Here is a 23,320-nt window from a genome sequence, read left to right as displayed (position 1 = left end):
GGAGGAGAAAAAGTTTTGGAGAAAAATCCGCAAGTGACATTTTTTCCTTTTTGAAGGAAAACAGCTCCGGCTCCAACAGAGGAGGCGTCAACCTCGAGGAAGAAGGGCTTCTGAGGATCTGGTCTGGACAAGACTGGAGCAGAGGAGAAGGCGACTTTGAGATGGTTAAAGGCTTCCTCCGCCTGTGGCGGCCAGGATTTCGGATTAGCATTTTTCTTAGTCAGTGCTACAATAGGAGCAACCATGGTGGAGAATTGGGGAATGAATTGATGATAATAATTTGCAAATCCGAGAAATCTTTGGATTGCTCGCAGGCCAGTGGGACGAGGCCAATCCATTACCGCAGAAAGTTTATCAGGTTCCATTTGAAGACCTTGACCGGACACAATGTATCCCAGGAAGGGAAGACTGCTGCGTTCAAATAGACACTTCTCAATTTTAGCGTAAAGTTGATTTTGGCGTAGTTGCTGGAGCACTTGACGAACATGAAGGCGATGTTCCTCTAGGTTGGAGGAAAAAATTAGGATGTCGTCAAGGTAGACTACCACACAGGAGTACAGCATGTCCCAAAAAATCTCATTAACAAAGTCCTGAAAGACTGCTGGGGCGTTGCATAGACCAAAGGGCATGACTAGGTATTCAAAGTGACCATCTCTGGTATTGAAGGCGGTTTTCCATTCGTCGCCTGCTCGAATACGGATGAGGTTATATGCGCCCCTTAGATCAAGTTTGGTTAAAATCTTGGCACCTCGCAGTTGGTTGAAGAGTTCGGAGATGAGAGGCAGAGAATAGCGATTTTTTACGGTAATTTTATTGAGACCGCGGTAATCAATACAAGGGCGGAGAGATCCATCTTTTTTAGCGACAAACAAAAATCCAGCTCCAGCTGGAGAAAAAGATTTCCGGATAAAACCTCTTTTGAGGTTTTCTTGTATGTACTCAGACATAGCTTGTGATTCCGGGGCAGAAAGTGGGTAAATCCTACCACGGGGCGGTGTGGTACCAGGGAGCACCTCTGCTTGCTTTTTACAAAAGACGTCCAAAAAGTCCTGATAGGCCTTAGGAAGACCTGGCAATTGTCACGATGCCGGCTGGCAGGTAGTGGATCCTCTGTGCCAGAGAGGGATTGGCGTGGACCGTGCTAGAGGATCGGTTCTAAGTCACTACTGGTTTTCACCAGAGCCCGCCGCAAAGCGGGATGGTCTTGCTGCGGCGGTAGTGACCAGGTCGTATCCCCTAGCAACGGCTCAACCTCTCTGGCTGCTGAAGATAGGCGCGGTACAAGGGAGTAGACAGAAGCAAGGTCGGACGTAGCAGAAGGTCGGGGCAGGCAGCAAGGATCGTAGTCAGGGGCAACGGCAGGAGGTCTGGAACACAGGCTAGGAACACACAAGGAAACGCTTTCACTGGCACTAAGGCAACAAGATCCGGCGAGGGAGTGAAGGGGAAGTGAGGTGATATAGGGAAGTGCACAGGTGTAAACACTAATTGGAACCACTGCGCCAATCAGCGGCGCAGTGGCCCTTTAAATCGCAAAGACCCGGCGCGCGCGCGCCCTAGGGAGCGGGGCCGCGCGCGCCGGGACAGAACTGACGGAGAGCGAGTCAGGTACGGGAGCCGGGGTGCGCATCGCGAGCGGGCGCTACCCGCATCGCGAATCGCATCCCGGCCAGAGGCGGTATCGCAGCGCCCCGGGTCCGTGGAACCGACCGGAGCGCTGCAGTGAGAGGAGTGTAGCGAGCGCTCCGGGGAGGAGCGGGGACCCGGAGCGCTCGGCGTAACAGTACCCCCCCCCTTGGGTCTCCCCCTCTTCTTGGAGCCTGAGAACCTGAGGACCAGACTTTTGTCCAGGATATTGTCCTCAGGTTCCCAGGACCTCTCTTCTGGACCACAACCCTCCCAATCCACTAAAAAGAAGGTTTTCCCTCTGACCTTTTTAGATGCTAAAATTTCTTTGACGGAGAAGATGTCCGAGGAGCCGGAGACAGGAGTGGGGGGAACAGATTTGGGAGAGAAACGGTTAATGATAAGTGGTTTAAGAAGAGAAACATGAAAGGCATTAGGAATACGAAGAGAAGGAGGAAGAAGAAGTTTGTAAGAGACAGGATTAATCTGGCGCAAAATCTTGAAAGGACCAAGATAGCGTGGTCCCAACTTATAGCTAGGGACACGGAAGCGGACATATTTGGCGGAGAGCCATACCTTGTCTCCAGGGGAAAAAATGGGAGGAGCTCTTCTTTTCTTATCCGCGAATCTCTTCATGCGTGAAGAAGCCTGTAAGAGAGAATTTTGGGTCTCTCTCCATATGATGGAAAGATCACGAGAAATTTCATCCACAGCGGGCAGACCAGAGGGCAAGGGGGTAGGGAGGGGGGGAAGAGGGTGACGGCCGTACACCACGAAAAACGGGGATTTGGAGGAAGATTCAGAGATTCTGAAATTATACGAGAATTCGGCCCAAGGTAGAAGATCTGCCCAGTCATCCTGGCGGGAGGAAACAAAATGACGTAAATAGTCACCCAAGATCTGGTTAATTCTTTCTACTTGTCCATTGGATTGAGGATGGTATGCAGAAGAAAAATTTAATTTAATCTTGAGTTGTTTACAGAGAGCCCTCCAGAATTTAGACACAAATTGGACGCCTCTATCCGAGACGATCTGCGTAGGCAACCCGTGAAGACGAAAAATGTGTACAAAAAATTGTTTAGCCAACTGAGGCGCAGAAGGAAGACCAGGAAGAGGGATGAAATGTGCCATTTTGGAGAATCGATCAACGACCACCCAAATAACAGTGTTGCCATGGGATGGGGGTAGGTCAGTAATAAAATCCATACCAATCAGAGACCAAGGTTGTTCGGGAACAGGCAGAGGAAGAAGAAAACCAGCGGGCTTCTGGCGAGGAGTCTTATCCCGGGCACAGATAGTGCAGGCTCGCACAAAGTCCACCACATCAGTCTCTAGAGTCGGCCACCAATAGAAGCGAGAGATGAGTTGCACAGATTTCTTGATGCCCGCATGACCTGCGAGATGGGAGGAGTGACCCCATTTGAGGATTCCGAGGCGTTGGCGTGGAGAAACAAAGGTCTTTCCTGGAGGAGTTTGCCTGATGGAGGCTGGAGAAGTGGAAATCAGGCAGTCAGGAGGAATGATGTGTTGAGGAGAGAGTTCAATTTCAGAAGCATCTGAGGAACGAGAGAGAGCATCGGCCCTAATGTTCTTATCAGCAGGCCGAAAGTGAATTTCAAAATTAAATCGGGCAAAGAACAGAGACCACCTGGCCTGACGAGGATTCAGCCGTTGGGCAGACTCGAGGTATGAGAGGTTCTTGTGATCGGTGTAAATAATAACTGGAAATCTTGATCCCTCCAGCAGATGCCTCCATTCCTCAAGTGCTAATTTAATGGCTAGAAGCTCTCGATCCCCGATGGAGTAGTTCCTCTCCGCCGGAGAGAAGGTCCTAGAAAAAAACCCACAAGTAACAGCATGCCCGGAAGAGTTTTTTTGTAGAAGGACAGCTCCAGCTCCCACTGAGGAGGCATCAACCTCCAATAGGAAGGGTTTAGATGGGTCAGGTCTGGAGAGCACGGGAGCCGAAGAGAAGGCAGACTTGAGTCGTTTAAAGGCGTCTTCCGCTTGAGGAGGCCAAGACTTGGGATCGGCATTTTTTTTGGTTAAAGCCACAATAGGAGCCACAATGGTAGAAAAATGTGGAATAAATTGCCTGTAATAATTGGCGAACCCCAAAAAACGTTGGATGGCACGGAGTCCGGAGGGGCGTGGCCAATCTAAGACGGCAGAGAGTTTATCTGGATCCATTTGTAGTCCCTGGCCAGAGACCAAGTATCCTAGAAAAGGAAGAGATTGGCATTCAAACAGACATTTCTCAATTTTAGCATAGAGTTGATTGTCACGAAGTCTCTGAAGAACCATACGGACATGCTGGCGGTGTTCTTCTAGATTGGCCGAAAAAATTAGGATATCATCAAGATATACAACAACACAGGAGTATAACAGATCACGAAAAATTTCATTAACAAAGTCTTGGAAGACAGCAGGGGCGTTGCACAGGCCAAAGGGCATGACCAGATACTCAAAGTGTCCATCTCTGGTGTTAAATGCTGTTTTCCACTCATCCCCCTCTCTGATGCGGATGAGGTTATAGGCGCCTCTTAAGTCCAATTTAGTAAAGATGTGGGCACCTTGGAGGCGATCAAAGAGTTCAGAGATGAGGGGTAAGGGGTAGCGGTTTTTAACCGTGATTTTATTAAGTCCGCGGTAGTCAATGCAAGGACGTAGAGAGCCATCTTTTTTGGACACAAAGAAAAATCCGGCTCCGGCAGGAGAGGAGGATTTACGGATAAAGCCCTTTTTTAGATTCTCCTGGACGTATTCAGACATGGCAAGAGTCTCTGGGGCAGAGAGAGGATAAATTCTGCCCCGGGGTGGAGTAGTGCCCGGGAGGAGGTCGATAGGACAATCATAAGGTCTGTGAGGAGGTAGAGTCTCCGCTTGTTTTTTGCAGAAAACATCCGCGAAGTCCATATAGGCCTTAGGGAGACCGGTTACTGGAGGAAGCACAGAGTTACGGCAAGGGTTACTGGGAACCGGTTTTAGACAGTCCTTGGAACAAGAGGGCCCCCAACTCTTGATCTCCCCAGTGGACCAATCCAGGGTTGGGGAATGAAGTTGAAGCCAGGGAAGTCCAAGGAGAATTTCCGAGGTGCAATTGGGGAGGACCAAAAGTTCAATCCTCTCGTGATGAGATCCGATGCTCATTAGAAGGGGCTCCGTGCGGAAACGTATGGAACAGTCTAATCTTTCATTGTTTATACAATTGATGTAAAGGGGTCTGGTGAGACTGGTCACTGGGATGTTGAACCTGTTGACGAGAGAGGCCAAAATAAAATTTCCTGCAGATCCAGAGTCCAAGAAGGCCACAGAAGAGAAGGAGAAGGCAGAGGCAGACATCCGCACAGGCACAGTAAGACGTGGAGAAGCAGAGTGGACATCAAGGATTGTCTCACCTTTGTGCGGAGTCAGGGTACGTCTTTCCAGGCGGGGAGGGCGGATAGGACAATCCCTCAGGAAGTGTTCGGTACTAGCACAGTACAGGCAGAGGTTCTCCATGCGGCGTCGTGTCCTCTCTTGAGATGTCAGGCGAGACCGGTCGACCTGCATAGCCTCCACGGCGGGAGGCACAGGAACAGATTGCAGGGAACCAGAGGAGAGAGGAGCCGAGGAGAAGAAACGCCTCGTGCGAACAGAGTCCATATCTTGGCGGAGCTCCTGACGCCTTTCGGAAAAACGCATGTCAATGCGAGTGGCTAGGTGAATAAGTTCATGAAGATTAGCAGGCATTTCTCGTGCGGCCAGAACATCTTTAATGTTGCTGGATAGGCCTTTTTTAAAGGTCGCGCAGAGGGCCTCATTGTTCCAGGATAATTCAGAAGCAAGAGTACGGAATTGTACGGCATACTCGCCAACGGAAGAATTACCCTGGACCAGGTTCAACAGGGCAGTCTCAGCAGAAGAGGCTCGGGCAGGTTCCTCAAAGACACTTCGAATTTCCGAGAAGAAGGAGTGTACAGAGGCAGTGACGGGGTCATTGCGGTCCCAGAGCGGTGTGGCCCAGGCCAGGGCCTTTCCAGACAGCAGGCTGACTACGAAAGCCACCTTAGACCTTTCAGTGGGGAACTGGTCCGACATCATCTCCAAGTGTAATGAACATTGGGAAAGGAAGCCACGGCAAAACTTAGAGTCCCCATCAAATTTATCCGGCAAGGATAGTCGTAGTCCAGAAGCGGCCACTCGCTGCGGAGGAGGTACAGGAGCTGGCGGAGGAGATGGTTGCTGGAGCTGTGGTAGTAACTGTTGTAGCATAACAGTCAGTTGAGACAGCTGTTGGCCTTGTTGCGCAATCTGTTGTGACTGCTGGGCGACCACCGTGGTGAGGTCAGCGACAACTGGCAGAGGAACTTCAGCGGGATCCATGGCCGGATCTACTGTCACGATGCCGGCTGGCAGGTAGTGGATCCTCTGTGCCAGAGAGGGATTGGCGTGGACCGTGCTAGAGGATCGGTTCTAAGTCACTACTGGTTTTCACCAGAGCCCGCCGCAAAGCGGGATGGTCTTGCTGCGGCGGTAGTGACCAGGTCGTATCCCCTAGCAACGGCTCAACCTCTCTGGCTGCTGAAGATAGGCGCGGTACAAGGGAGTAGACAGAAGCAAGGTCGGACGTAGCAGAAGGTCGGGGCAGGCAGCAAGGATCGTAGTCAGGGGCAACGGCAGGAGGTCTGGAACACAGGCTAGGAACACACAAGGAAACGCTTTCACTGGCACTAAGGCAACAAGATCCGGCGAGGGAGTGAAGGGGAAGTGAGGTGATATAGGGAAGTGCACAGGTGTAAACACTAATTGGAACCACTGCGCCAATCAGCGGCGCAGTGGCCCTTTAAATCGCAAAGACCCGGCGCGCGCGCGCCCTAGGGAGCGGGGCCGCGCGCGCCGGGACAGAACTGACGGAGAGCGAGTCAGGTACGGGAGCCGGGGTGCGCATCGCGAGCGGGCGCTACCCGCATCGCGAATCGCATCCCGGCCAGAGGCGGTATCGCAGCGCCCCGGGTCCGTGGAACCGACCGGAGCGCTGCAGTGAGAGGAGTGTAGCGAGCGCTCCGGGGAGGAGCGGGGACCCGGAGCGCTCGGCGTAACAGCAATGGAGTAGCCATGGAGACTTGGCAGGAAGAAACTGGGTGGAGACATCGCTTGTGGCAAGAAGATCCCCAGCTCTTAATGTCCCCGGTGACCCAGTCGAGGCTAGGCGAATGACGTTGGAGCCAGGGCAAGCCCAGAAGAATTTCAGAAGTGCAGTTGGGTAGCACAAAAAATTCAATATGTTCATGATGGTGAACTCCAACACTCATGAGTAGCGGTTGAGTGCGGTAACGCACGGTGCAGACCAGTCTCTCTCCAGGAAATGAAGAGAGGTTTGACAAGACGGGTAACTGGTATGTTGAATCTGTTGACCAGGAAGGCTTCAATGAAACTTCCTGCTGAATCCGAGTCCAAGAAGGCCACAACGGAGAAGCAATCCACACAGGTAAAGTCAATCGTGGAGAGGTAGAATTCACTCCTAGCAACGACTCTCCTACGTTAACTAGGTGAGTGGGTGCGTTTCTCAGACACGGAGGATGAATAGGACAGTCTTTTAGGAAATGCTCGGTGCTTGCACAGTATAGACACAGGTTTTCATTCCTACGGTGAGTCCTCTCTTGTTGGGTCAGGCGAGACCGATCCACTTGCATAGCCTCCTTGGCAGGAGAACAGATTGCAAAGGACGTTGGAAGAGAGGAGCCTGGGAGGAAAACCGCCTGGTGTGAACAAGATCCTTTTCCTGACGAAGCTCCTGGCGTCTTTCCGTGAAACGCATGTCGATGCGGGTGGCCAAATGGATGAGTTCAGACAGGTTAGCAGGAATTTCTCGTGAGGCCAGGACATCTTTGATGTGACTGGATAAGCCTTTCTTGAAGGTCGCGCAGAGGGCCTCATTATTCCAGGACAGCTCAGAGGTGAGGGTGCGGAACTGGATGGCGTATTCGCCCACTGAAGAACTCCCTTGGACAAGATTCAGCAAAGCAGTCTCGGCTGAGGAAGCCCGGGCTGGCTCCTCAAAGTCACTACGTACTTCTGAGAAGAAGGACTGGATTGTAGCAGTGGCAGCATCGTTGCGGTCCCAAAGCGGTGTGGCCCATGACAAGGCCTTTCCAGACAGGATGCTGACCACGAACGCCACCTTGGACCGTTCTGTAGGAAATTGGTCTGACATCCTCTCCAGGTGTAGGGAACACTGTGACAGGAATCCTCGGCACAGTTTAGAGTCCCCATCAAACTTGTCTGGAAGAGACAGGCGGAAACTGGGAGCAGCCACTCGCTGCGGAGGAGATGCAGGAGCTGGCGGAGGAGATGGTTGCTGTTGTTGCGGCAGAAGCTGTTGCAGCATAGCGGTCAACTGAGTCAGCTGTTGTCCTTGTTGCGGTTCGTAGTCAGGGGCAACGGCAAGGGTCTGGATACACAGGCAATGGAACACATAGAAACGCTTTCTCAGGGCACAAGGCAACAAGATCCGGCAGGGACAGGAAGGGGAAGTGGGTTTTTATGGAGTGGGGAGTGCTTAGAACTAATTGGGCCAGGCACCAATTAATGGTGCACTGGCCCTTTAAATCTGAGAGACCCGGCGCGCGCGCGCCCTAAGGAGCGGGGCCGCGCGTGCCGGGACTGAGCAGAATGGACGGGGCCGGTAGGTGACACGGGATGCGACCCGCTGGCGGGCACGTCCCGCCACGGGGATCGCATCCCCGCCGAGGGACACAGAGCAGCGCTCCCGGTCAGAGTGGCTGACCCGGGGCGCTGCTAGTAGGAGAATAACGCCGCGAGCGCCGCGAGCGCTCCGGAGGGGAAGCAGGGCCCAGAGCGCTCGGTGGTACAGATGTCTTGTACACATTCAAGGCCCCCAGTGCCAGGGGCAGCAAAACAACCCAAAACATCATTGAACCTCCACCATATTTCACTGTAGGTACTGTGTTCTTTTCTTTGTAGGCCTCATTCCGTTTTCGGTAAACAGTAGAATGATGCGCTTTACCAAAAAGCTCTATCTTGGTCTCATCTGTCCACAAGACGTTTTCCCAGAAGGATTTTGGTTACTCAAGTTCATTTTGGCAAAATGCTGTCTTGCTTTTTTATGTCTCTGTGTCAGCAGTGGGGTCCTCCTGGATCTCCTCCATAGTGTTTAATTTCATTTACATGTCGACGGATAGTTCGCACTGACACTGATGCTCCCTGAGCCTGCAGGACAGCTTGAATATCTTTGGAACTTGTTTGGGGCTGCTTATCCACCATCCGGACTATCCTGCATTGACACCTTTCATCAATGTTTTCTCTTCTGTCCATGCCCAGGGAGATTAGCTACAATGCTATGGGTTGCAAACTTCTTGATAATGTTGCGCACTGTGGACAAAGGCAAATCTAGATCTCTGGAGATGGACTTGTAACCTTGAGATTGTTGATATTTTTCCACAATTTTGGTTCTCAAGTCCTCAGACAGTTCTCTTCTCCTCTTTCTGTTGTCCATGCTTAGTGTGGCACACACAGACATACAATGCAAAGACTAAGTGAACTTCTCTCCTTATTATCTGCTTTCAGGTGTGATTTTTATATTGCCCACACCTGTTACTTGCCCCAGGTGAGTATAAAGGACCATCACATGCTTGAAACAATCTAATTTTTCCACGATTTTGAAAGGTGCCAATAATTGTGTCCAGACCATTTTTGGAGTTTGGTGACATTATGTCCAATTTGCTTTTTTTCCTCCCTTTTTTGGTTTAGTTCCAATACACAAAGGGAATAAACATGTGTATAGCAAAACATGTGTTACTGCAATCCTTTCCTGTGAGAAATACTTCATTTTCTAGAAAAATTTCAGGGGTGCCAACATTTACGGCCATGACTGTATAGGGAATGATCTATAATATATTCGCTCATCATGGCGTCCACCGCACCAGTTCCCTCTCATAATTTGGCGCTTTGTATTCACTGTCTGGGGGCACTTTAAGGACAGTTCTTCTGGGCTCACAAGGTTGTTCCTCCTGTCGGAGCTCATAGAACAATGAATCTCCATCCGCTCAGCGCCGAGCACTCTCTCTGTCTCGCTAAACGCCAGACTTTTGTTTGAATTTCAAGGATTCTGATCGCCCGAGTGAATAGACGCAGGTTATTGATTTCCTGGCGGTGACTGGAGGAGAACCTTTTTCCTTATTTATTTTTAATGAAGACTCGTGAGGTTTTCTCCATCTCCTTAAATCAGGACCCGGGAAAGTGCCATCGGCTCCAGATCATGGGGAATATCACCCAGGATGGGCACCTGGGGGCACAAAAGCTGACACTCTATGGGGCCTAGGATAATATGGGACCCCAATATATTATGATTGAGGGCCACACATATGACATTCAACCAGAGGAAGTGCCCTTTATATTGTGAGAAAAGGCCCTATATGAGTGTCAGCCCCATTACCATGACAATGGCAGTGCCCCCATATCAGTGATAGGCACAGTTTCCCCATAATTGTGACATCCACGGTGCCCCCATAATAGTAACATCCACAGTACGGTGACACCCATAGTGCACCATAATAGTGGGTAATGGTGACATCTGAAGTGCCCCTATAATAGTTACATCCACAGTGCCTCATAATGGCAGCAGCCACAGTGCCCCCATAACAGTAACATCCACAGTAGAGACACCCAAAGTGCCCCATAATAGTGGGTAATAGTAACATCCACAGTACAGAGAGACCCAAAGTTCCCCATAATAGTGGGTAATAGTGACATCCACAGTGCCCCATACCAGTAACAGCCACAGTGTCCCTATAATAGTTTCATCCACATTGCCCCAAAACAGTGAGATCCACAGTGCCCCCATACCAGTGAGATCCACAGTGCCCCATAACAGTGACTGTCACAGTGCCTTCATAAAAGTGACATCCATAGTGCCCCATGCCAGTGGCAGCCACAGTGCCCCCCATAATAGTGACATCCACAATGCCCACATAATAGTTATAGCCATAGTCCCCCATAACAGAGATAGCAACAGTGCCTCCCAAAACAGTGACTGTCACAGTGCCTTCATAAAAGTGACATCCATAGTGCTCCATGCCAGTGGCAGCCACAGTGCCCCCCATAATAGTGACATCCACAATGCCCACATAATAGTTATAGCCATAGTCCCCCATAACAGTACCAGCTACAGTACAGTGACACCCATAGTGCCCCCTAATAGTGACATCCACAGTGTCCCCATAAGTGAGATCCACAGTGCCCCCATATTAATTACATCCAAAGTGTCTCCATAACAGTGACCGCCACGGTGTCCCCATAATAATTACATCCACAGTGCCCACATAATAGTTATAGCCATAGTCCCCCTTATAACAATGACAACTACCATACTCCCTGTAACAGTAAAAACCCCAGTGAGAGAAGTGTCTGCCATCATCTCCTCATACATATTGGCCCTCATTTACTATTGCAAACCTGACATGTTTAGTCGGATTGTGCGCCAGATTCTGTCGCATTGCGCCAGAAATTCTGTCTGCGGCAGAATTTGCGCCAGAATTGGAAAAAAATACATTTTGCTAAGAAAACCCAAAAAAGGGGCGTGACCGCCGGGAAAAATGGACGTGGTCTCCAAAAAGGGGTGTGTTCCCAACATTTTCACAAAAACCCAACATATTTACTAAGGTTTCCACAGAAAATGTGGTGGATTTGAGCTGAGGAAAACCCGACAGATCAGAACAGGTGTAAAAAAAAGCAAAATGTAGGGAAACCTTAGTAAATACCGTGGAAAATAAATTGTAGGGAATTAAAACCCACAAAAACCTACACAACACTCTTAGTAAATGAGGACCAGTGACCATGAAAGACACTGACAGTATCTTCTACCTCCAATGGTGCCGAACTTGGAGCAGAGAGTCACCCCCCGCTACCCCCTCGCTATTTACTCCATGTGTCCATATGGCAATAAGAGGGGTTGTTTACAGAGCATTGTAGCCATTCAGGACTCTGGGTAAGCTGTATGATTACATAGAGCGGTAATGGCAGCCATATTGGTTATCACCCAGTATCCCCGGGACAGATGAATAATAATGAACGGCTGAATACAATGTGGGGGTGTTGGACTCCGGGGAGGGGGGTCTCTTAGTTTTCTGTCATTTAGAGACTTTCTGTATAACCCGCGGAGAGCTGTTTCTCCTCATCTCTATGACGACAGCGACGATTCCCCTTTACGCAGCGTTCAGCAGTAATTGGAGAAGTTTCTTGTCCTCTGTAGTCGGAGTTTTTCCATATCTTTTCTTCTTTCCTCGATGACCCACATTTAAAGCCCTTAATGAATAATCAATCAGCGCAAACTTTTTTTCATGTCTTACAAAATTCTTTTAATGGTTGGGATCTTGTCTGGATCGTGTTCCCCTTTGTCATCGCAGGCGGCCGAGAATTCCCTCCGGGAAAGAGAGACGAGTGCTGGGAGACTGAGGGTGACAGCGCTTCTCTAGACTCTCATCCTCCGCTACAGTCTCAACTTTCCAAATGAGGGAAGGAGCGAACACTGCTCCAAACTTCACTCACATCACTCCCCAGAGGGGGCGTCTCACAGTCTCCACAATGGTGGCACATCCTCGGTCACAGATGAAATACACAGCAGACGCACCCGGTCCCTATGATACATGTGATGATGTCACGCTTGTTCAGGGATACGTGACACCAGCACTCCTAACCACAAGAAGTCCTAGTGCCCCCATTATGTTTTTATAAGAGCGTTGCAGCACCTGTGAAGACTGCACACCCGCCTCACCCTCACACATCAGAAGGATTCGTAACATGCTGAGCGTCAGCGCCAACTCAGCGTCATCCAATGAGGAGATGATCTTGAGCTGGAGGTGATGTTTGTTACAAACCCTTCCTATCTAGGAGTGTGAGGTGGCTCTCACCATTCACAGTTATATCTATTTAGGGCCGACCCCGCTGGCACAGCGGCACCTCCAGACTAGCCCACCCCTCACTTTGTCAAAAGCTTGGCTCTTTCGGCCATCATTGGATGCCTTGATGAAGGCGAAGGGGCAGGGTTCAGGGGCAGACATGTCGCCTGTGCAGCAGGTTCAGCTGCACAGGGGCCCAGCATGTGAGGGGGCCCGCCGCTCTTTTCAGGGCTGGCCCTACCATGGGACACGGTGGGACATTGGTCCCAGGTGGCACTTTACAGGGGCGGCACTTTGCTGCCCCTTTTTTTGGGCCTAGTAGGTTTATGGGAGGGCCGGGCCTGCCGCTGCACCGCCACTGCCCTCTGTTCTAAAGCGGCCGCTTAATAGCGCAGCAGGAACTTTAAACAGTGAGTCTGCAGCCGGCCGACCCGCGTCTGACGAGGGATGTCGCGCATGTCAGGCCGGCGGCGGAGAGGAGAAGCACTGCACAGGCCAGATAAGTGTGTCTATGTGTGTACATTCTCTCATCCCTCGTGAGTCCCAGGGTAATTAACAATTGTCCATGTCCTTTGGGGGAAACCCCCTCCGGAATAAGCCCTCTGATTAGGGATTCACTAAAACATAACATTTATTAAAATAATATTTATAATAATAAATCATACGTGAAGTTAAAATTCTCAGTTCTGCTCACTATCCACATATTGTATATAGGAATCTATTAATGGATCCCTAGAAACAATTGGTGGATAGTGAGCAGCACTGAGAATTTTAACTTCACGTGTGGTTTTCTATGATTTATTATTATAAATATTATTTTAATAAATGTTATGTTTTAGTGAATCCCTAATCAGAGGGCTTATTCCGGAGGGGGTTATCCCCAAAGGACATGGACAATTGTCTCTGTGTCTGTCTGTGTGTTGGGGGGCTATGCTACCTAATGTGGGGAATCTATGCTACCTAATGTGGGGAATCTATGCTACCTAATGTGGGGAAAATGCTACCTAATGTGGGGAATCTATGCTACCTAATGTGGGGAAACTGCTACCTAATGTGGGGAAACTATGCTACCTAATGTAGGGAATCTATGCTACCTAATGTGGGGAATCTATGCTACCTAATGTGGAGAATCTATGCTACCTAATGTGGGGAAACTGCTACCTAATGTGGGGAAACTGCTACCTAATGTGAGGGGCCTTAATGAGCTGCGGCATATGAGGGGCCTTAATAAATAATTAACAACTGATATTAGGGGGGCCTCCTGAGCAGCTGATATGGGTGCCCCCCCCCCCCGAGCAAGTGACAGATGGGGGTCCACCAGAGTAAGTGAAGGGGGGGGGGTTCCTGAACAATTGAGGTATGAAGGGGGGAAGGCACATTCTTTGCACAGGAGCCCTCTGCTGTCTGTGTCCGTTCCTAGTGGGGTTTACACCGGAAATGGTAGGTCCTAAACAGGAAAAGGTATGGTCTTGATAAGATGGAGTGGGCAAATTTAGATTATGGGGGATGCATTAGTTTAGTCAGGTCTAGGGCATTACAAAATCTAAATACACCCTGTGGCATATGGTGAAGACATTTAGACCGTGAGCAAGTTTGGCACACCGCTGATGTTGCTCTTGTCTTTTGGATGTTGAGGGGCTTTTGACAGGAAAAGAGTCAAGACTGGATAAAGATGACATTCCTTAAAAGGGTCATCCAGTGTTTTCTAAAAAATAATACAGTCCTGGGGCGGAGGTGAAAATGGAAACAAAACCTATACTGACCTAATTTGATCCCCCGCAGCTTCTGTTTCACTCTATTAGGTCCCCCTGATCATCTCTTTTCTTCCTGCTTCTGAGATGACAGCTCGGTGAAGGACCTGCCTGCTCAGCCAATCACAGTGATGTCCCATCTTGGCCAGTGATTGGCTGAGAGGGCAGGTCATGCAACAGGAAGCAGGAAGAAGAGAGAAAATGTTGGGACAGTACAGTAGTGAACTGGAGCTGTGGAGGACCTGGGGGGATTGGGCTAGGTAAGTATACTTTTTTTTTCCTTTCCCTAGGTGTGGCCTATATATATTTATATTTATGTAGGGGAAGGAGCTTATGTTACAACAATTTTACACATTCTGCTTTAAAGGGGTACTCCCGTGGAAAACTTCTTCTTTTTTTTTTTTTTTTAATCAACTGCTGCCAGAAAGTTCAACAGATTTGTAAATTACTTCTATAAAAAATCTTAATCCTTCCAGTACTTATCAGCTGCTTTATGCTCCACAGGAAGTTCTTTTCTATTCGAATTTCCTTTATGTCTGACCACAGTGCTCTCTGTTGACACCTCTGTCCATTTTAATAACTGTCCAGAGCAGGAGATGTTTGCTATGGGTATTTGCTCCTACTTTGGACAGTTCTAAAAATGGACAGAGGTGTCAGTAGAGAGCACTGTGGTCAGACAAAAAGGAAATGCAAGCGCAGCTTGCTCAGAGCCCATATTGGCTAAGGTTTAGCCAAGCAACAAGGTCAAGCCAAAGCTTAGGGAAAGTTAACCCTTTGAGTTCTTACAGTTTCTTTACCTTCTGGGTGGTAGTGATTCGCTTCTGAAAAATTGTCTATTTTGTCCCATTTCTAGGTTTAGCTCAGATTTCTTCGATTGTATATTTTGCCTTTTCGATCTCCCTCATCACATTGTCCTGAATGTTAGAAAGTGTAGTTTATCTCCAATATTTGGGGGGCACTATGAAGATTTCCCTGGACCACTCTGGGTATCATTCTCTAAGTAATGGTGAGACAAAGTGGATCTACCAAGTTCTTGGACAATATCTTCATTTTATATAGATAGATAGATAGATAGATAGATATAGATATAGTATAGAGTCTCTATAGTCTCCGGTGCCCCCGTTATGGGGGAAAATATTCCTGACATCTGGACAGAGATTCGCAAGAATTTGTAGGCCGCAGCTAAGGCCAAGAGGAGTGTTGAAAAGCATTGACGCCCAGTTGCCAAAATGACAGCAGGGGGGTGTAGGGGTTGGGGATGCAGTGTGTTTATCTAAGAACATCTGTTTAGTTCTGTCCTATAAATGTGCTCCAAATTTCATTCGGACGTTCCGGGTACTGAAGCAGAATAACCCAGTTATGTTTTATAGTCTTCTCTCCAGATGTCCAATAGTTTTCGTGTATATACCTTTCAGTGCTCTCTTGTCAATGGGTTTTCTTCGATGATTAAAGTGGTGTTCCGGGCAAAAACATTTTATCCCCTATCCAAAGGGTAGGGGATAAGATGTCTGATTGCGGCGGTCCACTGCTGAGACCCCCCCCCCCCCGCGATCTCCCTGCAGCACCCGCTTTCTATGCAGGTGCTGAATCCCCAGTTTCAGAAACCTCCGGGTTTCCATGACTGGGGACGTGACGTCACGCCACGCCCCCTCCATTCATGTCTATGGGAGGGGGCGTGATGGACGTCACGCCCCCTCCCATAGACATGAATGGAGGGGGCGTGGCGTGATGTCACATCCTCTCCCAAAGACATAAATGGAGGGGGCGTTGCATGACGTCATGTCCTCTCCCATAGACATGAATGGAGGGGGCGTGGCGTGATGTCACATCCTCTCCCAAAGACATAAATGGAGGGGGCGTTGCGTGACGTCATGTCCTCTCCCATAGACATGAATGGAGGGGGCATGGCGTGACGTCCTCTCCCATAGACATGAATGGAGGGGGCGTGGTGTGACGTGACGTCCTCTCCCATAGACACAAATGGAGGTGGCGTGACGTCACATCCTCTCTCATAGACATGAAAGGAGGTTTCCGAAACTCGAGATTCAGCACCTGCATAGAAAGTGGGTGCTGCAGGGAGATCACAGGGGTTCCCAGCAGTGGGCCCCCCGCTATCAGACATCTTATCCCCTATCCTTTGAATAGGGGATAAAATGTTTTTTGCCCGGAATGCCCCTGTAAGAAGAGCTTTACTAGACCAAACGGCAGGATAAGGTTGGCGCTGACCTTACCAGGAGGCTCAGCCCAAATGGTGAACAGAGGATGTATTTACCAAGATGCAACGTGTTTCGCACCCTCCCATAGACTTGCATTGAAGGGGCGTGGCCATAACGTCACTAGCGGGGCGTGACCGTGATCTCATAAGCCTCCGCTCCGCATCGCCAGTCATTCTGCATGGAGCAAAGTTTGCTTCGTGCTCCGGATGTGTGGGGTGCTGCAGCCGAGATCGCAGGGGTCCCCAGCGGCGGGATCTCTACGATCAGACATCTTATTCCCTATCCTGGATAGAGGAAAAGATGTCTAGGGGGCGGAGTACCTTGAGGACCGGGTCGAGGACCTTTTCCTATCCACATCTCCGGTATGTATTGTGGCGTTCCCTTTAAGATGCGCCTTCAGCACCCCCCTCGCGAGCGCGTGATTCTTTTACCCTAATTCTTCTTTAACCTTTGTGTTTTCAAGAGCCGTGCTCCTCCAGACAGACTGCTTTATCCATGCAAGTGGAGGACCCGGCTTAATTGCTCGCCAAACAAAGAACGGCGTCTCCATTGTAACGTAAGGCCTGTCACCGCGGCGAGGTACCCAGAGACCCAGGGAAGATGGATGTAAACGGTCCTGGCACTACACTGAGATGAGAGACAGGCACATCAAATAAAAAAACACACATCAAATCCACATACAACTTCCTAAAAGGTTTCAATAATTTTCAAATTGCAGATGATTGCCGCACTGTGAGCCGGCGCTTTGATCTGCAGCAGAAATTGGAGCTTCCTCAAGTTTTAAAAGCATTGTGAGAACAAGCGCAGGAGATTGATCTGACTCGAGGTGCCGGCCCCGTCCTCCCGGCTACCACAAGAAACGCGACCAGAACGCTGAATATCAGCTGGTGCCTCGGGGAGAAAATACCCTGAAATGGGGATAAATCTGCACCGCAATAATCACCAATGTCACCCGAAATACAAAAGAGGAATCCAGGGGCCACCGAGGATTCCACCGGGAACGGCGAATCAGTGTCAGGAGGAGGCTGCAACAGGCATCACAATAATGTCCTCTACAGGGAACAGTGTATCCAAGACTGTCATGTGTTATACAGTGTGCTGTATCCAATCCTATCATGCGATACATTCTGCTGTATCTAAGTCTATCATGTGTTTTACAGTGTGCTGGGCTGCTATATCTATCATGGCTGATACATTCCGCTGTAACTAAGCCTATCATATGCATTACATTTTGCTGTATCTAAGCCTATCATATGCATTACATTTTGCTGTATCTAAGCCTATCATATGCATTACATTGTGCTGTATCTAAGCCTTCATTGGGTTATACAGTCTGCTGTGTCTAAGTCTATCATGTGTTATACAGTGTACTGTGCTGCTATATCTATCATGTGTGATACATTCTGCTGTATCTAATCCTATCATATACGATACCTTCTGCTGTATCTAAGCCTATCATGTGTAATACAGTATGCTGTATCCAAGTCTATTATATGTTATACATTCTGCCGGAAGACGCAGTATACCGGAAGAAGCAGAGAGGAGTAATATGGCGGAACAAGTGAGCGCATGTGTGTAGAGTCCAGCGCCAGAGGCCCGGCAAGTAGCGCAGCTGTTCCAAGAACTGGCTGACCGCTTGCAACGTCTTTCCCTCGGGGCCGAGGAGGCCTGCCACCTAGTCCCACTGCCAGAGGATGGCGGGGGCTGGCCAGCAACCCCAGAGGAGGAAACATCCAAGTCATCAAGTGCATCATCGCTGGTGAGGCTGTCCTCTCACCACCGGACTTGGGGGTCCTGCTGGAAGAATCGGAAGTGAGTACCCCGGCTGAGGCCGCGTTTTCTACCCCTCCTTCCACCCCTAGCTCTGAGCAAACCTCCGAGGCCCCGAAGTCTGTTGTCTGTCCACCATCACCACCTTTGCCTAAGTGGTTACTCGGCAATGAGCCTAGTTTGATCCGATACATGAGGGTGCACCTTGTTCCCCTGCCAGGATGTCCCATCCCCCAGTTCCTCCGGCCCAGTCCGAAAGGGCCAAAAGAGATGCTGAAGTGGCTGAAATTGTGGAGGGACTGAGGGCTCAGAGAATGGAGAAGTATGGGCCGAAGCTGCTGTCATTTGAGGTGCGACAGGCGCAGCAACCAGATACCAAAACCCTGGAGGCCCTGTACATAAGAAAATTAGAGCATCCCCTAGAGGGTGAGCCACCCCTGGAATGCTGCCACATGACGGTGGTGAAGTTTGACAAGTTATGGGGCTTTTGCACCCTTATGGACTGTCGTCAAGGAGGAACCTTCCTAGTCGACGGGCAGTACAGAGAGACTATCTTCCCCCAGCAATGCATTCTCTTGAGAGCAGGGAGATTGTGGAGTACATGCCTGTACAGAGCATGAGAGGAGAGTGGGCAGCTGCCGTGACCCGTCCGAAGAATCCAACGCAGATTCCATTCACTTATTTCCCTTCGTGTGACTGGGACGCAGATCCCTTTGGGTTGCTGCCACCGAAAGTCAAAGGTACTGCCCGGGAGGAGGTCTTCATGCCCGAGGCGCCCGCTATGGCTCCAAGATACCTACCAGAATCATCTGAGGATGTGCCAAGGCCTACTCCTGTGGTCAAGGAAGTTTGGCCTAATCAGCGGGCACCAACCAAAGTGCCTCGGCCTACTCCAGCTGTTGCAGAGGTTTGGCCGGTCTAACAGGCATCAACTGTTCATCCCCCAGTGGCGCAAGCTGCTGCGGTACAAGTGGTGGTCACTGTGAGCCCGACCATCACCGAGTCCCATTTGTCCCACGTCTCGTGGAACACACACGTCAACCCCATTGAGGGGGCCCAGTCTCATGGCCCTAGGTTCATGTCACAACCTAGGAAGCAAACCGACCGGCGAGGCTGGGATGGAAAGATGCAATATTGAGGAGCATCTTGATAACTACCTTCACCACTATGGTCGACAAGAATAACTGAATTTTGTGTGAGAACCCTTTTTGTTGTTGCAGGTTACCTGCAACGTTCAAGTACAGCACCTGACAGACTTGTCAAGGGGTTTTGTAGCAACCAATTTCGCAAGTGTGTGCCCGGTTCTAAGCCAAGATTCTTTGTCAAGAACCCTATAATTTACCTGGACTGTAGAGCGGTACAATGGACCTATATTTTTATAGTAATATATTTTTATATATTCTATAATTGTTATAGTATAATGTAATAAAGTGTATATAACCTGTTTGGACAGTGAAGTCAAAGAATATAATGTCTTTTGTATCTGGCAATCTGTCAGGGAGGTATCCTGACCCGGTCAGGACGGGCTTGGCCACTACCTCACCACCAGTACCATATAAAGATTAAAGTACCAGATAAAGTTAATTGTCCCGCATAGTTAATTAATACTACATAATGTACATATGTCTATATATACATTAGGGCTGTAGCATTTACAGTAATACCAGTCCACAAATGTCTATAATGTCTAATATTTTTCTTATGTCCACGTGCCCTGGATACTTTACTTGCCAGAAGGTATTCCTGCTAACTAACAGCACATGTAAAGTAAAAAACTAACACTAATGTCTAATGTTGTCTAGTGATGTATATAAAGTTCTGGGGGGAAGTGTGTCCACCTGAGGGACCCCAGTAGCCAAGGCATTGGGTAAAAAGCCTCCGGCAGCCCAATCTGAAGAAGTCATGTATATTGTTATGTATATTGTCCTATAGTCTTATTCCTAAAGCAGTTACTAGGTCTAATAACCCTCACATGTTTGGAGTGTATAAGGACATTTTATGCTACATGGACTCTTGTGTTCCTCTGTTCATCTACATCAGACCTGGAAATGGATGTTGTTTGAAATGCCACAGGAACTGTCTGAGGCCCCTCTGGTCATTCCAGTCCTCTGCCCTCCATTACTGGGCGTTGAGGAAGACTCCATTAAAGAGGGGGAGTTTGGGGAAGCCCAGTACAGGATGGTGTGTCCCCGTACTTCTCCTGCCCTGTCCTGCAGAGTCTCTCCATGTCCCCAGGGCCCCCTTTATGTGTTATCCCCTATGTACATAAGTTGTTTAATAAAATGTACTGTTTCTTTAATAGCTGTTACCATGTGATTGTTACCCAGGAGGCACTAGTGACCCCCCAAGTGACCTATGGGCTCCTTGCACAGCCCCCCTATAAAACCAGGAGAGGGGCTGCAATCTCTCTCTTAGCTCATTGCTATTCCTTCTGAGGTCCAGTGCAGTCATCTCAGAGTGTCCAGAGCATTGGAGGTCTCAAGCCTAAAGTCTGCAGCCACAAGTCAGATCAAGTAAGATCAAAGTCATCTTCATGTCAATTGTCAAGTCAGTCAAGTCAAGTCTACTATATAGTCACCGTGGCCTGCACTAAAGTGTCTCTACATACTGCAAATCCCAGCAAGCCTGCGAGGTCCCCCTGTGTCACTGGTCACCTCCTTGGGATATTGGCTGTACTGCATAGACTTTACCATCTGTCTACCCTCAGTAAAGCTACCGTTGTCTGTAACTTGGTGTCGGTGTCTTCATTGCCCCCCGTGCCTAGCCCAGGACCAGCGGTATTATCTTCGCGTGGTTAAGGTCAAACCACGCCCTGGTGTCACAAGAAGGGGTTAATAACATCTGCCCCCAGCGTTACAACATCTGCCCTGCATTGCACCCCCGCACGCCACACACTTACTTTAATTTACTCCATAAAGCGGACGTCAACACTAGCTCAGCTGTATATTTATATATATATATATATAGATATCAATCTGTGGTGACAAAAAACTTTCCTGGATGAGGCCGACAAGAACTTCAACAGCTTATCAGGGCTGAAGTTCCCCAACCTCTTCCCTATCAGTGATGCTGGACCATTCCTGGTCTGACCCGGAATCTCCTGCCAGGTCACATGATGTCTCCCGGGATCTCCTGCCAGGTCACATGATGTCTCCCGGGATCTCCTGCCAGGTCACATGATGTCTCCCGGGATCTCCTGCCAGGTCACATGATGTCTCCCGGGATCTCCTGCCAGGTCACATGATGTCTCCCGGGATCTCCTGCCAGGTCACATGATGTCTCCCGGGATCTCCTGCCAGGTCACATGATGTCTCCTGGGATCTCCTGCCAGGTTGGACTATAGCTGTGACTGGGCGGTCAAAATACAGGGTTATAGTCTATTCAGGAAGGATCAGACAAAACAGAAAGGGGGAGGAGTTTGTCTTTATGTAAAGTCCAGTCTGAAGGCCGCACTGCGGGAGGATATATGGGAGGGAAACGATAATGTGGAGGTATTATGGATAGAAATATATGGAGATAAAAATAAAAAAAATCCTGATAGGGGTTTGTTATAAGCCACAAACATAATGGAGGAGACAGAAGATCAACTATTGAGGCAAATAAACAAGGCAGCAAATCAGAATGAGGTGATAATAATGGGGACTATAACTATCCTGATATAAACTCAGAGTCCTGTGAATCTCATAAAGGAAACAGGTTTCTGACTATAGCTAAAGACAATTATCTGTCCCAAATGGTGCAGGGCCCGACCAGAGGGGGCGCCCTACTGGACTTAATATTAACCAACAGATCTGACCAGAGGGGGCGCCCTACTGGACTTAATATTAACCAACAGATCTGACCAGAGGGGGCGCCCTACTGGACTTAATATTAACCAACAGATCTGACCAGAGGGGGCGCCCTACTGGACTTAATATTAACCAACAGATCTGACCAGAGGGGGCGCCCTACTGGACTTAATATTAACCAACAGACCTGACAGAGTAATTAATGTGCAGGTAGAAGGACACCTAGGAAATAGTGGCCATAATATTATACATTATAACTTGTTCTTCAATGAGGGAATCTCTCGAGGGGCCACAAAAAACAATGAACTTTAGGAAAGCAAAGTACGGTCAACTCAGAGAAGCCCTTAACAATATAAAATGGGATAATGTCCCCAAAAACCAGAATACTGACACTAAATGGGAGACTTTTAAGAATATCTTAAATTCTCATTGTAAGATGTATATATAAAAGGGTCAGAAATAAAAGAAAACCAATATGGATGAATAAAAATGTTAAGGGGGCAATAAATGACAAAAATAAAGCATTTAAACTACTAAAACAGGACGGCAGTGAAGAAGCATTAAAAAGCTATAGAGAAAAATGTAAAATATGTAAAAAACAGATAAAAGCCGCAAAAATAGAGACAGAAAGACTCATTGCCCAAGAGAGTAAAACTAACCCCAAAATGTTCTTAAACTATATAAATAGCAAAAAGGTCAAAAATGAAAGTGTAGGCCCTTTAAAAAACGATAAAGAAGAAATTATAAACGGGGATCAGGAAAAAGCAAATATATTAACCCCTTAAAGTTGCAGGGCGTACAGGTACACCCTGTGTTTCTCCGGTCCTCACTGGACGGGGACCGGGATGCCTGCTGAAGTCATTTAGCAGGCATCCCGTGCCAACGCCTGGGGGGTCCTGAGAACCCCCCCATGTCAGCGATCGCCGCAAATCTGCAGCGATGCTGGCTCATACGGGTCTCTGGTGACCCGGAAAATAAGAAGGATCCCCCTGAAGGTATAGGAGTGAGATGGAAGGTGGCACCCCTCCTATCCCTGCTATTGGTCGGTCAGAAGCGGCTGACCAATAGCAGATCGGGGCGGGGGGGGGGGGGGGGGGGGTTGACACAAACGGGGGGGATTAAAGTTTGGTTCCCCCACTCTGCCCTGAACTGTCCTGCAAGCGGCACCAGAGGTCCCTTACCCAGAGTGGGAGGTGATCGGCAGCGGGCGATCCTCCTCTGCATGCGGCGGCGATCCTGCAACTAAGCGGTGAGTTGTTGCCTAGCAACAT

This window comes from Hyla sarda, chromosome 7 (genome assembly GCF_029499605.1).
Source record: "Hyla sarda isolate aHylSar1 chromosome 7, aHylSar1.hap1, whole genome shotgun sequence".
Taxonomy (NCBI): domain Eukaryota; kingdom Metazoa; phylum Chordata; class Amphibia; order Anura; family Hylidae; genus Hyla; species Hyla sarda.
Note: the sequence above shows the minus strand (reverse complement) of the source record.